A 27986-nucleotide genomic window follows, 5' to 3' on the forward strand; every position below is an offset into this window, starting at 1 on the left:
CTAGCTTCTTGGATGCGGATGGAAAAGGTAAGATAGACACCTACACAGGGGATGCCAATACTGCCAATTGGAGACTAGAAGTCTTGGAAGAATGTGAAGGGTAAGAGAATGATAGGATGGTAGTCGATATTCATGATCCCAATCCACACGATCCCACAAAGCATATAAGTCAACCATAGACGTCCTTCAAAAAGTACTTGTAAGATAAAAACAAAGGAAGATGTTGCAAATGGAATGAAAAGTAACTGATAAGATCTATCATGTGTATAATTGGGGTTCGTCGATCTACTATACAATAAATAGAGTGATGTCAACAAAGAGAATGGAGAGTATCTGATGCTGAAGGGAGCACAAGATGTTGAGCAAAAGGAGCGGGTTTTCTAAAGGTAGATGTCATCTAGCATTTGATTAAAAGTTTATCAAATGTGCTAATGTGACTTGCATATGTGAGGTGTAAGTCAATTATTTCACAATGTGGGACCTAGAACCTCGAGATATCAATTGTGTCTTTTTTTTGTAATAAGTTATGCTTGATAGGTACTATATGGTACTTGGTGTCAAATATGGGTCTTAGATCAATTTATTGACCACTAATATTGGTGGTGACATTAGAGATTAGGTTAAAAATAAATAATTAATGCAAGTCTAAGGGCTAATAATTGCTCAAGGATACTTGGAAGACAAATTTGCCTAGCCAATTTAATTATTGGCTTGTGAAATTAAATTTATTGAGCACTAGAATAATTATTAAATTAATTTTTAAATTTAAGTTAGGTAATGCTAGAAAATGGGATTAAAAGGCTCCCATTTGGTAAAAACTTGCCCATACAAGTGAAAAAAACGTTTTTAGGGGTTGGTAAAAGTTTATTCTAGCCATTGTGAGTGAGAGAGGAGGTTATTAGAGAGCAAGGAGAGGCTGTTGATGTGATTTGCAGTCACCAAGGATTAGTCCTACATGTGATAGCAGTTTGGAGCTCTCTAGGAGCGGGTGACAGTAGCTCAAAGTCCTTTTGATGCAGATGACAACATACAAGAGGTGGCAATAGTGTTTTTGATGGTCTGTAGGTGATAGCTTCTGTGGCTGTTTGAGTAGGGCAGGAGTAGCTTTTGGAGCGTTTCTTGTGATGAGACTTTGAAATTTCTTTCTCAATAGCATTCTGTCTTATCCCCAGTCATCTCTCAAGTTATCTCAGCATTTTTCAACAGTTTGAGTTTTAGGAGAAAGGGATTTCAATCAATCTTTGTTGTAAATCCTAATTTACAATAGAAATTAGGGTTTAACAACTATCTTTGGATGCATGCTCAGAATTGAGGGCTTTGGATTGGAATTCTAGTATTGAATTGAGAAATTTCAGGGAGATCGAAGAGGTCAACCAGCCAATATTAGATTTGGGGCTGAATTTGTCTTTCAAGGAGTAAGGTGAAGGCCAATCCCTAAGCAAACCAAGGGGCAAATTGGTTTGGAGGCTTGCTAGTCAATTTTAATCAGGTTGTTGTAATTAATGCTTAATCAGGTTATTTACCACTCTATTTGAGGAGGAAGATTGGTTTCAAGGTTTCATTGCTAGGATACCATCAATTTTCTCGAATTGGTGGAGGTGAAATACTTGATTGAATGTCAGAAGCTTTACTCTGGTGTTGAAATTGTATTGAGTTGAGCATTACAACAAGAATGTCTTCAGATAGTCAGATGGGATCAAGCAGGGATGATGTTTCTCGATTTAGAAATCCCTAGAGTGTTGGGGGAAATGCAATGCTTGATCTTGGACAAGACGTCCAACACTGATAACAAGTTGATAATGTTGATTTCGACAAAAATGTGGATTCTTCTAGGTCTCTCGAAGCTGATGACTAGCAAGAGGAAGAGAAATTTGATGACCAATTTAAAGATCAGCTAAGGATAACGGTTGAAATGTTTATACAATTGATAAACGATTCTCAATTCATTTGTTCTTTGTACCCCTTAAAAGAGAGTAGCAAAGGCGAGAAAAGAAAATCGTCTTCAAAAGCTTTGGGACAGCAAGATGCAACAAAGAAGGAGCAAATACAATAGATTGATGTTCCAAATGTGGGTAGTAAGCATAAGCCAATGATACCAGTGGGGCAATTGATGAATAAGCAAATGTTGGTTATGCAAATGCTCTGTGAAGTATTGGTCACAAGGAAAAATGTTGCTAGTGAGGCATGCAATGTATGGGAAAATGTATCTTTGTATGGATGTATGCAACTTTTTATATCGAATCACATTGTAAAGGTCCAAAGCATACAAATAAGAATGTTTGCTAATGCATATGGTGCTCCTAGAATGTCAGATATACATGAGGGGCTAGTCATTTGGATGTAATGTTGCATATTAGTTAAGTTGGAATTGTAGCAATGTGAAAGTATAAAGCATCATGATGCTTAAGGGAAAGAAAAGCCTACAGCCTAGTGGAGGTTTTGAGGCAAGTAAAGTTAGAGATAAAGTTTCCATATGCTTCTTGGTGAAGCTTTAGTATTGTTTTACCAATAGATGCAAAGTGGATGAAGGATGATGACTTAACAGACCATCCTTAGTTGTTGTAGCTTTACGTAGATGCTTTATAGTTATAGCCGCCTTCGGTTCGGGCTAAGTTAGGTTCAGCAAAGTAGGGGTCTAGAGTATTGCTTGGTGCTTAAGGAATAGGTAGAACTTCCACTCCGCTAGTTGTGGACGGCTCTTGTATATAGAGTATCTCAGATATATTTAGCATGTATCCAAGGTACTCTGTTGATAGTATGTTTGCCATGAGGTCACTACTTAGTGTATTAGTTACGGTGAGATGTACGCAGATGAGTATGAGTTTTACTTGAGTACTGAAACTATACTTTTGTATGAGTTTATGATCAGTTGGCATGAGTTTTTGCCTTAGTTTTGAGACAAAATTCTGATCCATTTCAACTAAGTTTTTAATCGGTTTGAGAACCGTATATGGTCACTTTTGGAATCAACTTTGCATCAGTCTCTGTATTAGTAACTTAGTTACTGATCAGTTTTTGCAATCAATTTGCGATCAATTCTCAGATCAGAAAGTGATCAGTTTATGATCAGTTGATACTCATTTTCAATTGTTTACAGCTGGCTACATGGACAATAGCATGTTAGTAAATGGTATTGAGAGTTTTAGCCATGGTTTATGATGAAAACATGGTTTACTATGGTTTTGAAGTCAGAATGGTTGAGAAACATGAGCGATAGATGTATCCAATGGGTTTCTAGCAACAGTTTTGGACTAATTTTTAGTTTTATGTTATGCATATGTTGGGTGGAAATTTTCAGCAAGTTTGGGGCATATAGCATGGATGGACAACAATGGCCAATGTTGTGGCTGTGATGCCTTATGGAAATTCTAGTGTAATATGCTTTTCCTTTGGTACAATACAATGCAATTGAGGACGATTGCAGAGATTCAAGGGGTTGGGTTGTCATGCAGACGTGAAGTTTTATTGCTTTGCTTAGCATTTGATTAAAAGTTAGTCAAATGTGCTAATGCGACTTGCACATGTGAGGTGCAAGTTAATTATTTCATAGCGTTTGATCTAAGACCTTGAGATATCAGTTGGTACCAAAGGCAAAAGTTTTGATGAGTTATGCATGATAGGTATACTAGGTGATACTCAGTGTTAGGTTTGATAAATTATTGGCCACTAATGTCCATGGTGATATTAGAGATCAGGCAAAAAATAAATAATTAATGCTAGTCTAAGAGCTAATAACTGCTTAGGGATACTTAGAAGATAAATTAGCCTTGCCAATTTAATTATTGGCTGGTGAAATTATTACTTTTCTTGAACACTAGAATTTTTCAAATTAAGTTGGATTTTGTTGGAAAATGGAATTAAAAGACTGCCACTCGGTAAAACTTGTCTATGCAAGTGGGAAAAACGTTTTTAGGGGCTGGTGGAAGTTTATTTCAGCCATTATGAGTGAGAGAGATGGTTGTTAGAGAGCAAGGAGTGGCTCTTGATGTGATTTGTAGCCTCAAGGATTAATCCTACAATATGTGATAGCAGTTTGGAGCCCTCCATGAGTAGGTGACAGCAGCCCAAGGTTTTTTAGTCAAGATACAAGAGGAGGCAGTAGTGTTTGAGCAGGGTATAGTAGCTTTTGCAGCGTTTCTCACAAAGAGACTTTGAAATTTCTCTATATAGCATTCTCTCTCATCTAGCGCCATCTCTCAACTTATCTCAACATTTTCCAATAGTCTGAGCCATTAGATGAAGAGATTTTAGTCAATCTTTGATGTAAATAGAAATTAGGATTTGACAACCACCTTGGGATGCATGCTTGGAATCAAGGGTCTAGGACTTGAATTCCAAGAGTTGAAATTGAGAAATTTAAAGGAGATTGAAGAGGTCAGCCAACCAATATCAGATTTGGGGTTGAATTTGCCATTCAAGGAGCAAGGTGAAGGCCAATCGGCAAGCAAACCAAAGGGCAAATTGGTTTGGATGCTTGTTGGTTAGTTTTGACAACAAGAGGCACTTGGATTAGCGGAGGAGGTTAGAGGACCTCAATTGTACTCCATCCATTTGCAATAAAAGTGAAAGAAATATAGCAAGGGGTGCTATTTTTGAGGCCAACAGGGTGTCCAATGTCCAAGATTAAAGTGATAAAATGTGTATTTTTAGTTTCCGTGAATTTTATGGTTGTAATGAGTGTACCACCCTATTTGAGGAGGATGGCTTGCTTCAATATGTAGAGGGAGACAACAAGAAGCATAGTTTGCTTGAGGGTATAGGATGGATTGAGAGCCGACTAAGGTGATTTTCTACAGAAAATGCAGGAGTTCAATGATTTGCCACGTAGAGAGGAGGAGATTGAATAAATGCAGGTGAGAAAGAACAAACTGACTGGAATGGTTGAAAGATACAAGGCTGCAACAATTAGGCCCAACATGCAAACATTGAGCATGAGTGTGGCCTTGAACGGTACGAAGGGGATAAAAGAGAGTTAGGAGGGCTGGCTGAACGATCACAATGATGTGATGAATGAATGAGAGGACATGTCACTTGTAAATAGGCAAACTAGAACCACAATTGGTAATCAAGTGGCCAAGGCCATAAAGTGGGCACCCAAGACAGCCTACAATATTCAAAAGAAATGCACTAATGCATTCTCTATCCCATAAAGTGGACACCTAAGACAACCTATAGTACCCAAAAAGAAATGCACTAATTATTCTCTATCTAAACTGCCTAAAGCACATAAGATAATAAACACAGGCTATGTTAGAGCTTCTAATGTCCTCATTTGACTCTTGAGGCTCGCAAGCAAGAGATGACTGTATAAGACATAGGTTTGCTAACCACATTTAGTTAAATCAAGGGGCAAATTGATTAGGTATTTACAGTAGCCATTTGTATTGAAGATTGAAGGATATCAAGGGGTGCCAATTGTTGGGGCCAATCAGGTATCGGCTATTCAAGATTAATTGGTAAAGTGTGCGATTTCAGATTTGTGATTTTGTTGCTTACTGCAATTTGAATTGAGTAATGTTATCTCCTACCCTTACCAAGAAGGAAGGTTGGTCTTAGGGTTTGTATGCTTATCGTGTTCCTTTGGCCATTATGGTATAAATGCTTTCTATGAATACATGTAGTTCTCATCTTCTTGTTAGAGAAGGGTTTTTCTCTATATGAATATCCTTTAAGAATATGGTACTTCAATAACTTGGGGTTGTACTTTTGCCAATTATTCTCACATTAGTGGATGAAAAGAAACAAGCATAGAAGATGTTTCATATTGATATGCTTTGGATGCTGTGCTAAATGAAAAATACTGCTAAGTGAGTGTTACATGTAGTGTAAGCAAAGGAAAGGTAGGTGACTAGGTGTTGTGTATGGAGCTTATGTATGTCGAGGAGGCTATGGAGGATGAAGCTCCATGAGAGAAAGAAAAGAAAGAAAGAAAGTTATATTAACGTCTTCTAAAGACCAAAACTGGCCTATGAGACAAACTGTGATACAACTAATGAGGTCCAGCTATCCAAAATAAAAGTGCTGAATGAAAAGCTAAAAACTGGAAAGTGAAAATACGGTGCTGTGAGTGTGATAAGTGTCGTGTATGTGTATGTGCGTATGTAGCTCTGGTACTCCAGATAATGGCTACAAAAGGGGAACAAATGTCGGCTGTGATAGGGAAACAACTGTCGGCTGTGATAAAGTGGTGCGATGTGTATATGTAACAGATGCAGGGAGATATACTATCCTGGGATGTAGTAGCATTCGTCGAAGTCGCTAATAGCAGGTGATCCCTCCTGGATGCAAGATGTGGTACAACGGCGGTGGAGAAAGAGGAAACTGGAGATCTGAGATCCAATGTGTCGAGTGTCGTCGGATCTCAGTCTGCTGTCGATGTAGATCAAGAATCCTCCGGATCTCTTGTCGGTGTGGCTGTGGGGTCCGAAACCCACGGATCCTTGTGCGGCGTCGGGTACGCTGGTCCTCAGCCTGCTATAGTGTGAGCTCGGAGGTCTGGCTGGAGGTTGGTATAGTAGCATAGTAGCTCTCACTTTGTCTGTCTGAAAGAATTGTGTAATAGTCATCTGGGTGGGCCCCTCTCTGACTGGGGCCCGCTGTGTGCTCTGCTCTCTGATGTGCCATGCCTCTCCCAGAAAACGGCCAAATGATCTTTGATCCATATTAGTCATACATCCCTGAAGTGAACTGCTCAATGTGTATCTAGATCTCAACTCTGAGTATGCTGGGCATCTGAGAACAAAATGCTCCTCACTCTCCACCTCTGATCTGCAAAGGGGGCATATCCTCTCCTCCCGTGGGATGCCACTGGCTTTGCCACTCTCAATCATAAGCTGATGTGATGATACCCTGAGCTGTCCAATAAGAACTCTCAATCGATGTGGCATATAGATCTGCATATATCTCGGAATCTCTATGAATCCCTGCTCTGATATGCTCAAGAACTGTGTATAATAATGTGCCATCTTCGATGGCAGTGACTGTGCGGGGTTGACCCATGTCCTCTGTGTATAAATATGCCATATCTCCTGTCTGATGACTCTGTTCCTCTCAGAGAGAGAGAGGGTGTAAGTGGAAGCCTGAGTATCATATAGAAGAGGTGGGAGTCTATCAATGTCCAGCCCATGTCTGTCAAACCAAGCTCTAGTCTCTGCATACCATGATGTGGTATCCCCCGCTCGAGCCATCTCCTGAGATGCCGTATTCTGTATGCAATGCGATCTCTGTCCATATCCTGAAATCTGTGTAGGAAGCAGACTGTCTGAAATAATGCCTCGACTAGCATGGGCGGTGTGGCAAGCTCTGCTCGCACAATGTCATGTGGGACCGAGGCCTTGCTGCGAATCAATCTAGATATCATGATCACTTGAGGTCTCTCCATCAATGTCCATGCATAATCGGCAAGGCCTGGCCCCCATATAGCTGCTCCATACATCAGTGTTGGAGTGACTAGAGTATCAAAGAGCCACCCCTTGGTGTGGGGCTCCTGGAAATGTGCGTGATGACACTGTCGCTCCATAAGAGCCAATGGTGAGTATCCTCTAGTGAGGCGGTCACGAGCTGCCTGTGTCATCGAGAAAATCCCTGAAGCTGTTGTAAAGGTGACTCCCAAATATACATATGATCCAGTGACCTCAATACTCCCTCCTGCTGCCATGAAAATACTCTGTCTGCGTATCTGAGCTGATGTATGGAATATAAGAACCTTGGTTTTACTAAGGTTCTCTGTCATGCCTCTCTGTATGCAAAAATCATCCAATGCTAATAAATGCTACTGTAATCCTAGAGCTGAATCTGAGACCAACACAATGTCATCTGCATATGGTAAGATATGAACTGTGGCTCCACTGAGATCTATACCTCCACCGGCTCGCTGTTGAATAAACTCTGCTATCTCATCAATGTATAGCCCAAATAGAGTCGGTGAGAGTGGGCATCCTTGTTTCACACCAATGGTGCTCACAAGGGGATCTGATATACCTCCCAAACATCTGACTCTGCCAGTAACCCGCTCATATAGTGCATAAATACCCCACATCATGTCATCATCCACCCCCAGATCAAGTAGGCGTCTGAAAAGCCTCTCTCTTGGAACCGTGTCAAAGGCTTTGCGGAAATCCACAAAGCAACAATACAATCTCTGTTTCTTCACTCGTGTCTGGTCGATCAGACAACGGAGAGTGAAGATGTGGTCTATGGTAGAAAATGCCCGTTTGAACCCTGCCTGTCCAAGTGCGCGCATGCACTCTCTCTCTGCCAACGTGCTGAGCTCCTCCTCCATCACCGTGCCATAAAGTTTGGCCAAAACTGGCCCAATCATGATGGTCCTATATGTGTTAGGATCCATAGGATCCCCCGACTTGTGGATAGGTACAATGGTGTGCTCTGTCCACGAGTCAGGGAACCCCTCAGATAATGCACGGTTGAAGAGGTGAGCAATGAGTGGAGCCAATGTGTCTCTGCCATATATAATATGCTCTGCCTGAAGATCAAACTGGTCTCGAGCGCGGCCATGCTGTAGCCGTGAGATAGCATGTTTCACCATACTAGTGGTGAAAAAGGATGAAATACCCGGTCTCGGTGTGCATGGTGTGGGTATTAGCGGCTGTGCAGGTACATGATATAAACTCTGTGCGTATCCATGCCATACTGCAAGGTCATGTATCGGTGTGGGTGAGCGTGGTTCTCTGATCTGCCTCCATGCCTCTGCACAATCTCTGCTCATAAGAAGGTGGTATATATCCCAATATCTCTCCTCCTTCCATTCCCGCTTTTTACGGCGGGTCAAGCGGTGCATGCGTCTCTGCGCCTGTTTGTGTGTGATCTCTTCTCTGGCCTCCAAATCGCGTAGCTGTCGACGTAGATCTCTGCACTCATCATCATAGAGAGAGAGAGAGAGAGAGAGAGAGAGAGAGAGAGAGAGAGAGAGAGAGAGAGAGAGAGAGAGAGAGAGAATTCTTGCAAGTATACAACAAGTTGAATAATAGGGCTTGAATATATAGGTTGAGGTATCTACCTACACTTTTGACCCTTATTTGATGCTAAGTGTTATAAAAGTATTTATACCTAAACACACACTTTTACACACAATAATGTGTATTCACACATGAGGATAAATAAATCTAACAAGCCTCCCTTCGAGTCATGGATGGTTGAATCTATGAACACGAAACATTTGAAAAAGGAAACAAGAAGGTCTTACCTCGAAGAGACAGTGTCTACTCCCGTACAATGATTCTGGAAAGGAGATACAAAAGTGAGAGAGGTGTAACGTAAGGACAATCATGATATGGTTTACCAAAAGGCTCAAGGATCCGAAATAAGACATGGTTTAGGGGTGCGTGTGCATGGCTCAAAGGTTGATCAAAAGCCAACGTGGCTTAGAGGCATTGTGTACATGACTAGAGGCCAAATACATGGGTATAGCTTTTGGGATTAACTTAGAGTTCATGCAGTTAGTGGTTCCAATCCCCCTTAAAATATAGCTCTTAGTACACTAAAAAAAGAAAAGTACAAAGCTTTTTGAATAAAAATCCAGATAGAGTATTCCACATAGTAAATAGATGTGTTTGGAAAGGTCTTAACTCATGCATTGGCATGGTTAGTGTCTAATTAAAAAACACATTATTTATTTATTTATAATCTAATTCAAAATGTATATTGATAGGGTTTAGCATTGCCAAGAGAAAATGATTGAACAAATACATTAAGGGCCTTGTCAGAATTAGTAGGTGGCTCATCAGGGTCGCTATCTGATAAGGTATTAGTAATGGCATATTGGGCTTGTTTCTTCTCTTCTTACTTGCCTTTCTTCTTGTAGAATTGATTAACAATGTGGCTAATACGTTTGTAGTATTGACACTTGGGCAGTTATTTCTTGGTATAGAAGGTTGTTAGTGCTACATCAACATCTTTGTTGTGCCCTTCGTCATCCAAAGGGATGGCAACCATTTCTTCATATTTCATCTCTCAAGACACCTTGAGAGCTGTCATGGTTTCATGGAATTGTGCTTCTTAAATCAAGCTATTAAAAAGTATAGCCTTTTTGTTATCATTATCTAGATGGCTATTGAGAGTGGTCAATTGTTGGTAAAGAAGACTTAAATGATCAAGATATTGCTTAAGAGTCTTCAAGGGATTGTAGGAGATACTAAACAATTGTATCTTAATAAATAATTTGGAATTATTAATATCTTCTCCAAATGTGGTTTGAAGGCCATCCCATACCTCTTTTGCCATATTTTCAAGATCAAGGTGATAAAGAAGGTTGTTAGAGAGTTCTAGCCCGATGATGGTGAGTGCACTTTCATTCTTCTTGAGCCACTCTCGATGAAGTTGTTCATTGCCCGTTACGTGCTTCGGCTTGTTAGTGAAGACTACTCTCTATGCGCCTTCTCGCATAGGTATGAGTTGGATCTTTGTCTTCTAGATGGAGAACTTGATGCTTGAGAATTTTTCAATTGTCATGTCATATCTCAACATCTCGATGGTAGATGCCATGGAGGGGGCTCAAAATGAAAAAAGCCTCAAAATTTTTGATAAATTTTTTGAGAAATTTCAAGGGGAAAACAAAACAAGGATAAGTTTGGGTAAATTCAAGTGATTTGATGGCTGGTGTTAAAAGCCCTAAAATTTGGTGAACAAATTTGGAGACATTGGTCTCCATTAGGAAAAGCTCCAATTTGCATAAGAATAGCCCCTAAGGATCCAATGTTAAAATTTAATTAATTTTTTAGTTTTTGGCTTATTTGGTACAAATTGATGGGCTAATGACAATCGAGATGTTGCAGGTTGAGGTGATGTGGTGCTCAATAGATGACGGGCTGGAGCCAATAAGTCGTTGGTGAGAAGAAGACAGACGGACGTGTCTTGGCATCAAATACGGAGCATGTCAACAGATTGCGTGGCACACGAGATTGATGTGCAGCAATAAGGGTCGCATTTGGAGTGGGCGCACAAGAAAAGCAGGTCAATTTGGGTGGATCAGATGGCTCTTTAGAACTTGCGCTTCTTCACCTTCTCTTTTTTTTCTTTTGTTATTGCTATTGCTCTTCTTCCTTAGTAGTATTGTGTGATCATGACGAACACACAAGAAGGACTTGAGAAGAGAACCTAACAAAAGATTGAACAGCCACGGGCAAAGCTGAAGTCAAACACACTCTGATTTCATTGTTAGCTTTGGATCTCATGTGTGCCCAGTAGGCTATGGAGAGAGAGAGAGAGAGAGAGAGAGAGAGAGAGAGAGAGACTCTTGCAAGGAGAGAGAGAGAGAGACTTGGAGAAAAAATGCGACGGGGAGCGCGATGTCGTCGCTTGAGAGCCTCGCGCGGCTGTCGGCCGCGCGAGGTCCACCCTGCGTGTTGGGGCCCCTGCCGTTGCCATTTGACTTGGGAGCCGTCGCCTGTTAGCCGCTTTTCAACTCGCCACAGCGTTCGTGCCTGCGCCCTTGCCTTCTGTTACCACCTGCGTTTGCGCCTGGCACTCTCCAAATCGTCTTGCGCCCAACCTTCTTGCGATTGTGCTGCGTGGCAGATTGGACGTAATGACAGCACGGCCCTGTCCCCCGCTGACACCCTAGTTGTCCTGCAGTCGTGTGGGATCTGCGTTTCCACAGGCCTGCGGCAGTCACAGTTCCGGAGCGGCAGTGCCTGAGGAGGGTCATTGTCCTCCTTCCTTCCTGTGGCATCTGACCAAACGACTGCGAGAGCCAGAAGCCGCTTCACAGCTACTGCACCTGTGCACAGAGTTTTCATATAGGGCCTGAACAGTTCCAGAGCGGCAGTGCCTGAGGAGTGTCATTGTCCTCCTTCCTTCCTGTGGCATCTGACCAAACGATTGCGAGAGCCAGAAGCCGCTTCACAGCTACTGCACCTGTGCACAGAGTTTTCATATAGGGCCTGAAGAACGGCGTCCAGCTCTTGTAAACCCTAAATCTGACCGTTGTCAGAGAGGCGGCATCCCGGACAGCGTGCCCACTGATCTATATAAAGAGAGAGAGAGAGAGAGAGAGAGAGAGAGAGAGAGAGAGAGAGAGAGAGAGAGAGAGAGAGAGAGAGAGAGAGAGAGAGAGAGAGAGAGAGAGAGAGAGAGAGAGAGAGAGAGCAAGAGAGAAAACGGCAGTATGGCTGGCCTGGATATGGATTTTATAGACCGAACGGTGGCAGCCCTTGGCCCTGATTCTGATACAGAGGAGCCGGAGGATATGGTGCCGTGCACGGAGGAGCTGCCTTTTGGTTTTGACCGGCTGCCTGCGGGTAAATGCTGCAAGCATACTTCTGACGAGACAATGGGCCCTCAGGAACGTTCCTATGCGCAGGTGGCCTCTGATCCTGTGGATTCGCAGGAGATTGACTGGGAGCATTTGTTGGACTTCGCCAATACTTTGCTTGGCGAATATGTCCAGCATAATCATCAAACTTTTTCTGACTCGGGAACTGATGAGGTGCTGGAAGCCACGGTCGACCCGAAATCAGTCTTGCAGTTTTTTTCGGTGTTTTATGAACGTGCCGTTATACTTTTCTTCACTGGCAGGATCCCAGTGCTTTCCCATATTCGCCAGTGGCTGCACCATTTATTGCAAGGGGAGTGTGTTGAGGAGATCTTTCTTGGACCCCGCGGCTTTTATGAGGTGCTGTTGAAATCAGAGATACATCGGGTTGAACTCCTGTCCAAGTTGCCATTATTCTTTGATCGCCACTTGGTCCATGCTGTGCCATGGCGCCCTATGGCAGACTTCCAGCGCCTGCTTCAACGAGAATGTCCGGTGTGGGTGGAAGTGGAAAATTGTACGGCGGTCTATTGGCCATTGTTAAAGGATGTGATGGCAGTTGTGGGAACGGTGTTGGTTCTCCCGAGCCTAAGAGCTATGAATCGAAACCGTTTATGCATGTTATGGGACACGGCTAGGAAAAGGCCTGCGTGGCTTCGCCTCAATTGCTTTGGCATGCATCCTTTGCACTTTCGCTTGAAATGGGGCAACTTTGCAGGACACTGCTTTTCATCTGGTAAATTGGGGCATTTTATGGCCGAATGCCCAGAGAGACAACCGTCTTCCGATGATGCGCATGTTGTGTTGCCTAAGGATGACATGGTGCTTGATGCCCTGGCGTAGGAGGCCCCCCAGCCACCTAATGTTGTGGATAAAGGTAAACAATAGGTCTTGGGTTTGGATTCCCGTAGCAATGATTGGATCGAGGCACGTCCAAAAAAAAGTAAAAAGTTGGATGCAGGCCTGGCGGATTCTGGGCCTAATGCTTCACAGGATTCTGTGCGCACGTATATGCGTAGGAAAGAAATGTTCTCTTCACAGCAGGCCGCGCGTACTATGGCTCCTTCAGCCCCCCGTAATCAGTCTACAAGGAGAGTCTATACAGACGGTTCAAAGGGCCCACTTGCTATGCTGGCGTTTGATACTAGAGGTAATGTGATTACTCCATGGGATCATCGTTATCCTCGTTCCACTCCCAAGGCAGTGGATATTCCATCTAACTCTAAAGCGGACCGCCAAAATTCTTTTGCAGTGTTAGCTGATTTCCTGGATGAGGGTGTCCTGGACGCGCTCGTGGAAAAGATGAAATCGAGAACAGGTGTCTCGTTTCTGATTCTCTTTTTTTTAAAGATATATGAAGATAGCCACGTAGAATGTGCGAGGCATTTGCTCTCGTCATAAGCAACATGCCATGTGGACTGTCTTGCATGAGAACCAGTGGGATGTCTTGTGTGCGGTTGAGCACAAGAGTCACGGTGAAGCAGGAAAAGTTGTGGATTGCCATGGGTTCCGCCTGTTTTATGTAGGGACACATGCTATGCACTATTCGGGCGTGCTTATGATTGTCCATGAGAAATACCAGCCTGTTCTTATTAAAAATGATGTACAGGGCCGCTTTCTAGTAATCGAAGTCTTATTTGAAGGAGAGATTTTATGGTTGCTGGGCCTCTATGCTCCGAATGATCCCGCATCCTGACGGGATCTTTTGCAAAGCTCCATGTCACTTGGCAGAAGGGGTGTTGTGATGGGAGATTTCAATACGTGTGTTGACTCTTCTCAGTCCACTTTAGGGCATTCGGTAATGGATGCTCCGGAAAGCCGGGTGTGGAATGCCTTTGCTCTTTACGTACTTAAGCAAGATCTTTGGTCTTGGCTCCACCCTTTTTCTTTAGGGTTTACTTTTCATTCCGCACAATATGCAACTACTTGGTCACGGTTGGACCGAATGTATATCATGCAGGGGGATGTTTTTCTTTCCGAGATGCTGGAAATGAAAGTCTTGCAGCAATATGCTTTGTCCGACAATTTCCCCCTCCAGCTTGAGATGCTTGCACAAACTATCGCACCTTTAATGCAGTTGTTGGATAGACTCCCTTTATGTTTCAACTCGTCTTATTTGAAGCATTCCATCTTTCAGGGCTATATGCAGCAATTGATTGAGAGGTTCTTATTGGAGTTCGCCTTTGAGGGCTTGACTTCCTTTGCACGGCTGCTCTCTAATGTGCGGCGGGTCGCTCGGCAGTATGGGAACTATCGCACCTTTAATGCAGTTGCTGGATAGACTCCCTTTATGTTTCAACTCGTCTTATTTGAAGCATCCCATCTTTCAGGGCTATATGCAGCAATTGATTGAGAGGTTCTTATTGGATTTCGCCTTTGAGGGCTTGACTTCCTTTGCACGGCTGCTCTCTAATGTGCGGCGGGTCGCTCGGCAGTATGGGATCCATCATGCCTCTATTTGTCGGCAGCGTCGACATGCAACGGAGGATTTATTGGCTTTGGTCCGTTCGTTGTTGGTGGATACCCCAGATGATGAATTTTTGCTGTCACTGGCGATGCGTTTGGCTCATCTTATTCAAGTATTTCACTTGAAATCTTATCAGCAGGCCAAGCTGCACAACTTGACTGACACATTGCAAGATAGTGCCTGTCAGTCTCATAAGTTCTTTCGCGCCTTGCATGCTTCTCCTGCTCGAGAAAATATGACTAGACTCTAGGATTCAGAAGGTAGCATGGTCACTGACCCGCAAACCATTGTCAATATGTGCATAAATTATTTTATGGATCTTCTTGGTTCTTCTCCGTCGCCTTCTAGCCAGGTTACGCATGCACGCTCGGTCTTCTATGATCTGGTCCGCCAGTAGGTTCCACTTGATATGCAAGCTACTTTGGAGGGAGATATTTGCGAGGAGGAGGTTATGGATGTTTTGTTACACTTGCCTAAGGACAAAAGTCCTGGTTGGGATGGTCTCACCAATGAATTCTTTGAGAACTCGGCCACCTAGTTGGTGAAGCCATTGGCGGCTATGTTTCAGCAGGTTTGGGAAACAGGGGTTATGCCTTCCTCGTGGAAAGAAGGCCTTATCAAACTGCTTCCAAAGGTTCCTTCGTCGTCAATGCTGCAACACTGGTGACCAATTTCTTTGATGGGTTCGATGTATAAAATCTTCTCCAAAGTACTAGCGAATCGGCTTCACAAGCACCTTCCAGCTATTGTGCATCCTCTCCAATACGGTTTTATTAAGGGCCGCAACATTCTGCATAATATCTTAAATGTGCAAATGGCTATTGACTATGCGAGACACTCCAATTAGGCAGTGGTATTGATTCAATTGGATTTGGAAAAGGCTTTTGACTATCTTACAGAGCCGCTTGTCCTTGCACGCTCGGTGAGACAGGGTTGCCCTTTGAGTCCTCTCTTCTTTGCCCTGGCGACTCACCCAGTTCTTTCAATGTTATCTTCAATGGCAGCTTCTGCTCAGCTGGCCGGTTTGTCTCTTCCTTTGGGACAGCACTTCATTAGCCAATCTTTGGCTGATGATAGCTTTATGATTTTGCGGACGGACAAGGACAACATTCGCAAGGCATTAGATGTTTGGACGCTCTTTGGTCATGCTTCTGGTCTTCGCATCAATGCCTTTAAATCAGCCGTACTCAGTTGCACGGAGCTTTATTTACAGTCATTAGGCTGGCAGGGCCAGGTTGTTTCCCGTGGCTCCATTGTCAGGAATCTTGGATACCCATTGGGGGTGGATGTTCGGCCAAAGGAACTACTGGAGTGGATTTCACAAAAACTGGCAGCAAAGTTTATGTATTGGAAGTCGCAAGTGTGGCCATTCCATGTCCGCCTCAAAGTGGCTCAGACAATTATGCTGCCAATGCTAACATATTTCTTGCTATTGCTGCCCTGGACTCCTACTACTTTGAAGGCTCTCACTCGCCCCATTCGTTTCATGTTATGGAAGAAGGATTCATTGCAAGCAGGTATTTTGTGGATTTCATGGTCACATACATGTACCCCTAAACGCATGGGCGGTGGAGCTATTTTGGATGCTGAAACTCATATGCTGGCTCTTCGTTGGTCTCTTTTTCGCGCAATGTGTGTGGATCATCACCCGTGGACCGTTATAGCCTATTATTTTCTTGAGGACAGCGGGCTATGCCATGGTAATACATGACTTCGGGGCTTTTGGTGGCATGTCCTTAATACAGACTCTCAATTTTCTAGTCCCTCTTCCTCTCTGTTACTGCATTTAGTCGGCTCCTGGAAAGTGGTGCTCCAAAAGGCTCGTTGGCATCCAGTGGGGGACGGCTTGCATATTAACTCCTTTCAACTGGAATTGTTGGCAGTCTCGAGATTACTTTCATGGGAAGACAAACATCAGCTCAGACCAAGATTTAACTGCATGGCCCGTTTGGGTGTGACTTCGGTTGTGGATGCTACCCTTGCCACCCGCAATGTCCTCGCCTCCTTTTGTATTGCCAGGAGACTTTTCAGGATCCCACGCAGATACCGTGATTTATGGGAACAGCTCTTGTCGGCGCTTCGGGGTAGGCAACCCTTTCCTGCCCTGGCTGTGGATCGTCCTTGGTAGGACTGGGACCTTGCAAGCCGGTTGAGTCTGGAAAAGGCCTTTGCTAATCAGGTGTATCATCTTCTCATTAAAGATCATCAATGGCTGGCTATGAAAGCTAATACTGTATGGGGATTATGGAAATCGCAGTCATGGTGGAATGCAACGGTGATGGAGGGCTGTTTGAATAAGATACCTTTCAAATGCAAGGTCTTTCTTTGGCGGGTAATGATTGGTGGTCTTTCTCTTGCCTCGGCCCTTTTCGAGCGTAGAATCTTGAATGGCAATTGTTTCTTCTGTACCACTACTGTGAAATCGGCCCGACATCGATTTCTTTCTTGCCCGCTCGCCAAGAATATCCGGTCACTCTTGTCACAAGTTTGGCGCGCAGTGGTGGGGTCATCACTAACTCCTTTCGATTGGGTTTTCGTGCGCCCAAACTACCCCACTCCGCCATAGTTACATGTGAAGATCTTATTCCACTTTTTCAGATACTAGGGATGCTGGCATATTTGGACCATGCGGAATGCCTTTCTCTTTGATTCGGCCTCTAATGTACCGAGACACATTGCTCGGCTTAAAGGTCTCTTGCATTGACAGATAGATCTCATTCGGCACTCGGACTTGCTCCCTCGGGAGGACTTGCTTCCCTTGCATATGGCAATTGCCTCTGGGTCTTTGCCATGACTTGTGTGTAAAATCCCAGTGTCAATTCACGAAAAAGGTTGGCCTAGGGCCCTCGTTTATTTTGTGATCATGTAATCATGTAAACTTGTACCTTTTTTCGTAATTAATACAATTACCTTTTACGAAAAAAAAAAAGAAACTCTTGCAAGGACACAATAAGTTGAATAGATTGATATGATAGTTATTGATGGAAGTACAAGTGATAGGGCTTGAATATATAGGTTGAGGTATCCACCTACACCTTTGACCATGCGAATTGGTATAAAAGGTGTTTGCACCTAAATACACACTTTTACACACAATAATGTGTGTTTACATAGGGGGAGATCCAAGATCCACCACACCAGTGGGGCTAGCCATTGATGAATATGGATACCAAGGGGTGGACAAATTGTGCTATCTTGAGGAAAACCCCCTCTGACTTGCCTTGGAGTGGCACTACCACTATTTGAAATGGATTTTGCTTTGGAGTGGATAGAATACCCTTAGTTGTAGATGGTACAATTTTGGGTGGGGGTCTAATATCCTTGGCCTTTGAGTGGCTTGTCATCTATACGATTGAATTTTTGGCAAAGTGTACAAACCTATTCTTTTTAGTGAAGTAATCTATAGGCTTTCATAATTGGACATTGAACCCATTTTTGTCATTTATACGGTTGGGTTTTTGGCAAAGTGTACAGACCTATTCTTTTTAGTGAAGTAATGCCAAGAGAGTACTTGTGAGGAGGGACTTTACTACTTCATTTTTCCTTTAAAGGAGATTGATTATCAGCATTGGAATGGGTTTGTGTTTAGGATCAATTGAGGAGGGTGGGACATGGTCTACATGTGTAGGTGACTCCTTTCCACTCCTTGAGTCCTTTAAAAGTTAATGGAGTTGGATCATCAACACATGAAGAGGGTTCGTGCATTTTAGCAATTGGGAAGCGTGGTGCAATATGGAGGAGGGGGATTCCCCACACAATGGGACCAAAGGAAAGAGAGTGATACTCGCGGATATGGGAAAGGTGCATGGTGCATGGGTGGCATTCCTTGTAACGAAGCACCAAGGTGCAAAGTGATACACCTCTAAGTGTGTAGTGATGGCCTAAAACATAAATGGGCATCAACGACAATGTGGGCTAAGATTTGATAACCTATGGTAGGTCTAAAGTAGGGTTCTAGTTGAAATAGAAAACAATTGAAGTAGGAAGTGATAATGAGAGGGAAGGGTGAGAAATAGAAAGATGAATGTGAATCACCAAACTCAGACTCGAATGAAACAAAGGATAAGGGATTACCTTGTGGAACATCTCTGGTCATAGGGTTTTCTTCTACTCCATACTGATGCCAATTTGGATCTCCATGTTAACTTAGAATTAGTTCTTGCATAACTAGAGGAGCAGTATAGACATAATCAGGATCACATAGAAATGGATTGGATGAACTTGCCACTGGGATTGTTTATGAACTTTTGGTTGTGTCCCAAGTGCTTTGTCTTTCCTCACTTGAGAGGTGGTTGGTCTTGTTAGCAAAGTGCTCCAATTGAGAGGCGCCTTGTTGAGAAATATGAGATGAAGAAGAGCCAAGCCTCCATGAATGATCCCTAGAGGAAAGGTTAGTAGATGGAGCGTTGTCCTATAAATCAAGATCATAATGCCTAAACTAAGTCTCCATCGAAGGAGTAACCTGAGAGAATATTAGAGAATCCTAGGATGGAGTGCCATGAACCATCGTGAATTAGCACGTGACATATAATGTAATTAAGAACAAACCAAGCAATTCATGATAGCCTCAGGTTACTCTTTAAAAGAGCATTGGGTTTGATACCATGTGGAGATATGCTAGGGTTTGCAAAAGAAAACACAGAGTGTATGACCACGATGGAAGCACATAGGACTCAAACACAAATGCAAAAATGGGGAACACAAAAATACAAACAGAGAAGAGAACTCTAAAGTGAATGAATGAATGCTGTAAATGAATGAAAGAGTGTACAAGATGCTCAAAGGGAGAGCTATCCATAGTCGGTGTCTCTCGTGGGAGTCAGCTGAGGGAGGTTTTGATGTGTGCTGTCCATTGGAGATGGATCTCAGTGCTTTAGCCACCAGTTGGAGTAGATGCTGGTGAAGAAATGTGCTGAAAACACAAAAACGACTTGCTGTAGATGATGGTGTTAGCAAGGTGGGCAAAATGCAGCTTGTAGGAGTCGCTAGGCTAAAGGGTGATAGTTGGAGATGACTACAGCAGTAGGCTGAATGAGGCTCTTGATGGCTGGAGGCTGGGAAGAACTAGGGTATTGTTTATGGGACACATGAACTTTGGTAATCTTTGAGTTTTGGGGCTGTTTTAATGAGCTAATGATGATTTAATGTGTAATGCATTTTTAAAAGCTTAACAATGTCCTCCAATAAAATGTTCCAAGTTCTAGGTGCTAGTAGGCTTTGTTAATCTACTTAGAATAGCCTCAAAAGTTGAAAACATTTTTCCATATAAATCCCTTCAGCTCTCATACAGCCCCAAAATAAATTCCTCATTAAGATAAAAAATGAGTTTCAAGAGCTTGGTAGGACAACGAGCTCAAAAAGCTGTAAGTAAGGGCTTTGTTTATCTACTTAGAATAGCCTCAAACTTTCAAACATTTTTCCATATAAATCCCTTAAGGTCTCATACAGCTGCAAAATAAATTCCTCATTAAGATAAAAAATGAGTTTCAAGAACTTGGTAGGACAAGAAGCTCAAAAAGCTGTATAAAAGGGGATCATGGTCATTGCCACTTTTATCCCAAATACCTTGCTTCACTGGCTGCCATCACTCATTGATGTGATCCTCATCCTTGACATCGAGCCTTTGTCAATGGCCTCTCTGCTAGCCCATCACCATTATCTGCTGCCACAGTGTTGACAGTTGTTGCCACTGCTGGTGTCTTCATTATGAACTGCAGCTCATCTTAGCTGATGCCTCTCATCGCAGCTGGTGATTGCCATCATTCAATGCTGCCATTGCTGCATTTTCACCTCAGAGTTGTCGTCTTGCCAATCCTCATTTAGGATGGTCTAGGAGCTACTGCGAAAGGCTTCCACTGCTGTGTTCATTGTCTCTGGCTACTATCAGAAGACCCTTTGATTGATGACATTCTGCCGTCATGCACAGCTATGCAACCTTGATGTTTCTGTCTGCTGCTGCATTTGCCTTCAGCTTTCTTTATCCTCTTTGGGACAGCTGCATTTTTGCCTTCTCCAACTATTGGGATGCTGGTCAATTCATTCTACATCAGATTTCAGCACCTAGCAGTGGTGGTTTTCTGCACTCAGCTGGAGCAGGTCACTCCCACATCTTTCAGCCTATTCTTACAGGAGACGCTGTCGAACAGCCCTCAGCTCCTTGAGGAAATTCCAGGGCAGACCGAGAGAGCACAAAGAGTACAACCATACAATAACACTACCCAATGAATGCTCAATTGAAGAAGGGTGTATAAAAATGATAATACTATACCAAAGCAGTCTTAAGGATCAGGACTGATGGTGACCTGAAGTAATCATCGAAGACACCAAGAATAGCTTCAAGAGTGCCTTACTAGGGCTGATGGATCCCAGACAGTGTGCAATCAATCTATCTAATGTATCAATGATGCTGCCCAGTCCTGCAGTTGTATGGACAGCAAAAACACAGCACTGATTGGCTGGATGAGGATGTGCCAGGCTGAGAATTCTTGTTGAAGATGGTACCAATCCTCCCAGGATGAAAAAGCAGCAATGTAGGTCCTCTAGGGGCTGGGATCAGCAGCAAACATCATGTCACCTTTGGGCTGCTGCAGCAGGGTGCAGACAGTCAAAATGTCAGGGTGGCAGTCCTTGAACAGTGGCAGCGGGTCCCGAACAGCAGCTTTTTGCACAGCATCAGCATGGATGGCGCGCGCGCGCACACACACACACACACACACACTCTCTCTCTCTCTCTCTCTCTCTCGTAGAGGATTGCGATGTTGGGGGCAAGGGGGGACTAAGGTAGTAGTTTGTGAGTAGTTGATGGCAATGGAAAGCTGAGGCTGGTTACACACCAAATGACAGGCGCTCACTTTGTAAGTTTTAACCAATCAAACATTGATTCAAGGGGTGGGCATCCATAGTCCTTTGCATGTTGGAGAGGATATGACTTGTTTACTTGCTAAACATGTGAACTCCTCGCCCATGTTTGGACGGGGAATTTCTCTTACCCACTTTGTAAAGTGGGGAACAAGGGTGCACTTTTTGCATTGCAACCAATCAAAAAATTTGTAAGTTTATTATTTTTTATTTTTTGTAAATTGTATCGAGTTGGTGTGTAAAGGTATTGAGCCTATATGCATGCCCAATTTCAAAAAGTGTATGCCTACACTTAAGGTGGGATTTGGCCGTCTATCACTCAGTGTGTAATTGTTAGATATGCTCAATGCCCCACCCTCATAAGGTGTGACCAATGATCCATGGTGCTCAAAGTTGTAAGGTCCCCATTATGAGGAGAAGCCAAATGTGAGTCCGGACATTGGTTGAGTCCTGACTTGTATATCAGATGAGGTCTATGTCACCAGATCGCAAAAAGGTGGCCATTGTGTGTCTAATCTTTGGGTTGGATTAAGTAGTTAAGCTGGTAGTAACTCAAGGCACATTGCATCGAGTTGCGGGGTAAGGGAGTTAAAAGGGGCCCCTATTTTGGGGTCCGGGGGCCATGGAAGCAGGCCTTGGCGCTGGCCCCCCTGGCGGGGGTCCGGGGGCAACGACCTCGGTCCGACAGTAAAGAGAATATTCCCCGACTGACTAGTAGAGGCTCATATAGTAGATCATGCCGACTTAACCGCTTTCACGGGCTATAAAAGCTAAAACCCTTCACAGCCATCGATCATTTATCTTTCACTCAGTCAGAGTTATTCCAGCTAGCCTTAAGCTCTTCACCTATTTTCTGTCTAGATTGCCATCTAAGCTTCATTATGGAAGCGCACGGGTGGACAGAGCCATCTTTGTATCAGTTGTTTGGAGCTAAAGAAATTTTCTAATTCTCCTCTTATATGTTATGTACTCTCTATCTCTATCTCTTTCTCAGATTCTGTTCGTTGCGCCATGTAATTTTTACATGGTATCAGAGCCCAAGGGGCTCTAGGGATTGAAGAGTGCGCAAGAGGCAAAGGCTTCAATAGCAAAGATGAATAATGTCGTCTTTTGGAAGCGGTTCTGGTGCACCAGGAAGCGGTGCAGGAGGTGGTGTTGTTGTACCAGCTATTCAAACAGTGAGGATTCGTCCATCAATCTTTAGCGAAGGAAAGTTAGATGGTACAAACTATACCTTGTGGAAGTTTAAAATTACAACTATCCTCGACTCTTATGAGCTTTTGGAGACTGTGCTGGGGACTGATATAGAACCACAACCTATCTCCGACCCATCAAATCCTAGTGTGATGATTCCTCCGAATGCAGATCTTCTACGAGCTTGGAAACGAAGGAATGCAGATACATTGTGTGCCTGAGTTACAAGCTGTTTTGACAGTGTCTTGACTTTGACTCAACATACAACCAAAGCATCAGAGGCTTGGAATGTATTGAGGAGTTAGTATGAAACGCGAAACCAAATAAGGATTTAAAACTTGAAGAATCAACTAGCAGCGGAGAAATTTGTTGAAGGAGAGATGCGACCAGATGACTAGTGCTGGGATACAAAAGACTAGCGATGAGCTAGCTCGGAGGTGTGTTCGGATTTGTACACAAAAGTTTCACGGACTAGTAATTGCTCTTAATACTCAGGTGAGATCTCAAGCTTTGAGTTTTGAGGAGTTTTGTGTATTATTGCTGGAGGAGGAGTTAAGGTTGAAAGCCCGAAGGAAGCAACAATGGAGATGCTACATTCTCTGCGAATGCAAAAGGCAAAGGTGGTTCCTCCACCAAAAATGACGGTGACAAAAAGAAGAAGGGCTGTAAGAAGAAGTTTCAAGGAGAGTGCTTCTACTGCAAGAAGAAATGACATACAATCGCAGATTGTGGTGTCAAGAAGGCAGATGAAAAGAATGGTACCCTTAAAAGTAAAGGGAAAGAGATAGCCAATACAACTGAAGTAGAGTTAGAGTTATTCATGGCGACGATTGAGGAGGTGTGCTCCTCGACGCAAGAAGAATGCACCACTGACTCATGGGTGTTGGATAGTGGGGCCTCCCGTCACATGACCAACAAGAAAGGTCTATACAATTCTATGCAGCCTTTACAAGAATCCATCAGTGTGACGGTTGGAAATGATGCAAAATGCCCTGTTGCGGGCACATGTACTATTTCATTTGTTTCTGTAAATGGTGATGTAAAAAAGCTTTCAAATGTGTTGTATGTTCCCAAAATTAAGAGAAATCTGTTACCAGTTGCTGCCATAATTGATCTCGGTCATGAAGGGAGGTTCAAGAACACATGTGTAGAAATTCTTGACAGTGATGGCAAAGTTGTTGGGAAAGGAGAAAGAAGGAACAACCTATATGAGCTAAGTGCTCTTCTAACCATCGTTGGAGTGGACACAAGTAAGCTTTGGCATGAAAGGTTTGGACACATCGGATTTGTAGTGTTGAAGGAGATGCATAAGCAAGGTATGGTTGCTCACCTACTTGCAATGATTGAATTGAAGGAACCTTGTGAAGCTTGTATGATGGGCAAGCAGCAAAGAAAGGCATTTACACAAGAAAGTAAGAATAGAGCACATGCTTCTCTAGAGTTGGTGGATGCTGACTTGTGCGAAAAGATGTCTACACAGGTCTTAGGGTGATCTTATTTTATGTTGATTGTCGACGACTACAATAGGAAGATGTGGGTGTACTTCCTTCGTGATAAGGCTCAAGCTTTTGGTAAGTCTAAAGAATGGCTAAAACTTGTTGAGAATGAAACAAGGAAAAGTGTGAAGAAATTTAAAACAAATGGTGGTGGTGAGTTCAACTCAAAGGAGTTTGAAGACTTTTGCAAAAGCAAAGGGATCAAGCGTCAATTGACGATGCTTCACACACCTCAACAGAACAGTGTTGTGGAATGCATGAATCACACCATTGTGAAGATGACAATATGCATGCTAAAGGGCAAGAGATTGCCTAATCATTTTTGGGCTGAAGCTGTTAATACTGCAATCTACATTTTAAATTGGAGCTACACAAAGGCTCCTAAGGGAAAAACACCTCATGAGGCTTATATTGGTAAAAAACCATCTGTCTCACACTTTAGAATTTTTGGATGTGAATGTTATGTACATATTTCAGATGAGAAGAGAAACAAGTTACAACCAAAAAGCAGAAAATGTATCTTCTTGGGTTATAGTGATGAGCAAAAGGGTTACAAATTATATAACCAAGAGGCAAAGATCATCATGAGCCGTGATGTGGTTTAAGGAGTAGCTACATACAGTGGAGGAGGAGAAAGCAAGTTTTTTCACTTTATCATCAAGTGAAGAAGTAGTCCACTATGAACCTGTCCCGAGAGCTGTCCTTATTCTTAAGGAGGAGGAAGCATCATCTTCAAATAATGAGGAAAAAGTTCACCAACCTGATATCACCCCATCGGAAAAGCCATTGCCGCATTTGGTGAAGCAGCTTTATGACCACAATAATCCTATGCCCACATCTGTTGAGGAGAAGGCAGATGGACCAAGGAGGTCTCAGAGAGTAGAGGAGCAAAGGAGGGCTTCTGCTCACGTAGTCAATATGGCCTTGATGGCTGAGATTATGAGAGAAGTAAAGAAGCCAACTAATTTAGAAAAAGCACTTGCAGATCCAGCATGGAACGCAGCTATGCAAGCCGAGTATGACAACATAATGAAAAATGATACTTGGAAGCTAGTGGATTGGTCAACAAAGCGGAAGTTTATCGGTACCAAGTGGATTTGGAAGGTAAAGTACAAGACTGATGCTACTTTAGAAAAGTATAAAGCTAGACTGGTTGCACAGGTTTTTTCACAGGTTGAAGGGTTTGATTTTCAAGAGTCATTTGCCCCAACTGCCAGAATGACCACTATTCGCACAGTAATTGCAGTGACCGCCCACAAGCAGTGGCTAGTTTACCAAATGGATGCTAAGTCAGCGTTCTTAAATGGTGACCTCAAGGAGGAGGTGTACGTGGCTCAGCCACTAACTAGGGTTTGAGGTCCCCCATTCTGAGAATAAAGTGTGTATGTTGAAGAAGGCACTGTGTGGGCTGAAAAAAGCCCCTAGAGCATGGTACTAGCATATAGATAAGTTCTTTTTAATCTTAAACTTCAAAAGATGTGCCTTAGATGCTAACTTGTATGTTTACAAGGATGGTGAAAAGTCTATAGTGATTGTCCTATATGTGAATGGCCTTCTTATCACAGGTGACTATGAAGATATGATCAACCAAACTCGAAAGGCTTTGAGTTCTGAGTTTGAAATGACAGACTTGGGCTTGCTGCACTATTGTTTGGGAATTGAAGTCTGGCAAGAGCCAAGAAAGATCTTCATCTCTCAGAAGAAGTATGCATGGGAGATCTTGAAGGCATTTGGCATGATCGAGTGCAAGGAGATAGCTACACCTATGGAGGTGAATGCAAAGTTATCCGTTGATGATACATCAGCACTGGTAGACATTGGGAGATATAGGAGGATGGTCGGCAGTATGATCTACTTGTGTAATATCAGACCAGATATCAGTTTTGCTGTTGGTGTTTTGAGCAAGTTCTTAAACAAACCTCATTAGAGTCATTTGCGGGTGCTTAGATACTTCAAGGAAACTCTTGACTATGGTATCACATACAGTTTCAAAACTTCTCTTGTGGGGAATTGTGACTCAATGATTTCAGGAGGTCAGTTTTTGGTTATTGTTTGTCTTTGGATTCATGAATTTTCTCTTGGATTAGTAAGAAGCAACCACCCAACAGTGGCATTGTCTTCTACTGAAGCAGAGTACAAGGCAACTTGTTTTGTTGCATGTAAAGTAGTATGGTTGAGAAGGATCTTATGGCATATGGGAGTGCATGATGAAGAACCGACTGTGCTGAGATGTGACAATCAGAGTTGCATTGCCATTGCCAAAAATCTAGTGTTTTATGCACGTACCAAACATATAGAGATTCAATATTACTATGTGCATGATTTGATGGAGGATGGGATAGTGGAACTGATTTACTGTCCAACAAAGGAGAATAAAGCAGATATCTTTACCAAAGCACTTATGAGGATCTGCTTCAAGTTCATCTTCAGAGACTCGGCATTGGGCCGAGGAGATAGTTCACCTATGGGTGGGCATTAAGGTGGGGTGTTAGATATGCTCAATGCCCCACCCTCATAAGATGCGACCAATGATCCATGGTGCTCAAAGTTGTAAGGCCCCCATTATGAGGAGAAGCCAAATGTGAGCCTAAACATTGGTTGAGTTCAGACTTGTATATCAGATGAGGTCTATGTGATTGGATGGCAAAAAGGTGACCATTGTGGGTTTAATCTTTGGGTTGGGCTGAGTAGTTAAGCTGGTAGCAACTTGAGGCACATTGCATTGAGTTGCGGGGTAAGAGAGTTAAAAGGGGCCCCTATTTTAGGCTTCGAGGGTTGCGGCTCCCCTAGCGGGGGTCGGGGGCAGTGCACTTGGCTCGACGGTAAAGGGAATATTCCCTAGCCGAGTAGTGGAGGCTCATATGGTAGGTCGGTCATACCAACCTAACCGCCTTCACGGGCTATAAAAGCTAACCCCCTTCACAGCCATCGATCATCTATCTTTCACCCAGTCAGAGTTGTTCCAGCTAGCCTTAAGCTCTTCATCTATCTTCTATCTAGATCGCCATCTAAGCTTCACTGTGGAAGCGCACGGGTGGACAGAGCCATCTCTGTATCAGTTGTTTGGAGCTAAAGAAATTTTCTAATTCTCCTCTTATCTGTTGTGTACTCTCTATCTCTATCTCTTTCTCAGATTTTGTTCGCTGCGCTGTGTAATTTTTACATGGTAACCAGCTTGAGTAAGATGTGGGTGATGAGGAAAAGCGGGATGGGAGATGAACAGCTGACCACCTCCTTTTATGCCCTTTTTGAGCCACTTGTCCAATCAAATAATGCGAAATGTTTTTCTTTTAAGTATTCTTTTTAAGGTTGTTTTAAAGTTGGACTAGGCTCGGAAATTATCATTAATTTAGGTCTCAATTTTTTATTGCTCAAGAAAGAGGCCTTTCAAATATCTTTTAACAACTTCTTTCATTAAGACTATAACAACACAATTCCCTTAAATGTCATTGGTTCTTGATGCTAATCACTTTTGAAAAAGCAAATGATAACAAAACCATGCGTTCCTCTTAGCTATTTGTGCATTATAGAGCATTCAAAGTGAGATCACCAATAAAATGCCCTCCAAAGGCAACGCACACCAGACTCCAATTAGATGACAAATTTTTTCAAAAGATGCATTGTCTTAAGTTTTTTGAAGCTATAATAATTTCTTATATATTGAAAATGGGTGGGACAATTAGGCCACCCGCTCGCATGTACA

At 43.0% G+C, this 27986-nt stretch overlaps 1 protein-coding gene across 6 annotated transcripts in view; it reads left to right on the forward strand.

The window, feature by feature from the left end:
* Positions 1-27986, forward strand: part of LOC148033131 (uncharacterized) — a 46827-nt gene that overhangs the window by 17912 nt on the left and 929 nt on the right. The gene's annotated exons all lie outside the window — the stretch shown is intronic.

Source organism: Lygodium microphyllum, chromosome 7 (genome assembly GCF_053477565.2).
Source record: "Lygodium microphyllum isolate KBCC chromosome 7, Lygodium_microphyllum_v1.1.10, whole genome shotgun sequence".
In the NCBI taxonomy this organism is placed as follows: domain Eukaryota; kingdom Viridiplantae; phylum Streptophyta; class Polypodiopsida; order Schizaeales; family Lygodiaceae; genus Lygodium; species Lygodium microphyllum.